Below are 1,675 nucleotides of genomic sequence, written 5' to 3'. Positions count from 1 at the left end.
GACGAAGTACACTGCTGAGGGGAGCAGCGGGCGGGTCAGGAGAGGTCTGCCACGCCATGTGGTCACCTCTGCGGCAGTCGGGAATCGAACTCATGCGGAAGTGGCCCTAGCTTCTCAGTGCTGTGCTTTAACCTGCTGCGCCACCAGGGAGTGCCGTGACTTGCTTTAGTATGCATAATTCCCTTGAATTTTCCCTTTGCTGTAAATGGCAATGCTTCATCTTCCTTTGTGACTGAATAAACCATCACTTCTTTTTTATTTAATCTCTACTGATAATTTGTTTACATGCTTTATTTATTATAAACAGTGCTGCAATAAATATTGTAGAGTGTGTTATTTTCTTACTACTAGCTTATATTCTTGGATAGCTGCACAAGAGTGGTGGGAAGACTGAAGGCTTTCAGTTTTTCAAAGTAAATCCTTAAAGCAACAATACCATAAAGCAACAGTAATTTTAAAATATATTGCTTTCCATAATAGCTGAACCACTTTAGATAATATATTATACAGTACTAACATCTCCCTCAGCACTTGTTGGGGATTTTTGAATATGTCTTATTATCATAAGTGTGAGATATTTCATTGTGGTTTTATAACCTACACCTCATATTAAAAGCAATAATGAACATTTTTCCATGTTTCTATTGGCTTTCTGGTATCCTTTCTGGTGACTTCTGTTCATATCTGCTGCCCACTTACTAGTTTGTTTATTTTTCTGTTATAAATTATATATATTTTATATATATTTTAAAATCAGTCTTGTATATTATCCCCATCTACTAATTGTGTATTGAATATTTTCTCACATTCAGTAAGATGCCTATTTAATCTACTTATATTTTATTTTACCGTATAATACCTTTTTAATTTGAGGTATTACTGTTGTTGCTAGTTTGTAGTTGCTAGTTTTTTGAAGATGTGCCATTCTCACTGGGGGGAGGTGGTATTTCATTGTGGTTTTAATTTGCATCTCCCTTATTACGAGTGATGTTGAACATTTTTTCATATGCCTAATTTGAGGTATTACTAATTGCTAATCTTTTATTTTTATTCCCCTTGCTATGTTATACTGTCCAGTTTCTGAAAAATCTGTCATTGATGTCATAGACATCATAGATGTCATATTTTCTTCTATCTATTCCACTATTATAGATCTTATATAAAAATATTTCACCTATTTGGTATTTTTATGTGAGGCCTTCCAGTTTTTTCCAGTATCATTCATTACAATTTTGTTTTCACTGTGTGGTCATGAATCCTTTATCGTAAATCAAATATTGACATGAATGTGGATTGATATATGGGATTTCAAATCTGTTCTGTTGGTCTACATATCTATTTTTTATGCCTATAGCACATATTTTAAAATTACCCTTACTTTGTGGTACAGTTTAAAATCAGGTAGTATGGTACTTCCATTTCTCTTTTTTTCTCAGGATTGCTCTTACTAGTCAAGGTCTTTTATGGTTCAGTATAAATTTCAATATTTTTTCTTCAATTTCTTTGAAAAATATTGTTGGTATTTTAATGGGTCACATTAAATACACACACACACACACACGTATATATCACTTTAGATAGGATAGTCATTTGGATTGAATTGATTCTCACATCTATCAGCACCATTTCCCTTTTGTTTAGGTCCATGGTTCCTTACTACATTAATTCCGAGATC

The sequence above is a fragment of the Condylura cristata genome, unplaced genomic scaffold (assembly GCF_000260355.1).
Source record: "Condylura cristata isolate star-nosed mole 26May11 unplaced genomic scaffold, ConCri1.0 scaffold00017, whole genome shotgun sequence".
NCBI classification, from domain to species: domain Eukaryota; kingdom Metazoa; phylum Chordata; class Mammalia; order Eulipotyphla; family Talpidae; genus Condylura; species Condylura cristata.
The sequence above is the reverse complement of the archived record's forward strand: the minus strand, read 5'-3'. Positions refer to the sequence as shown.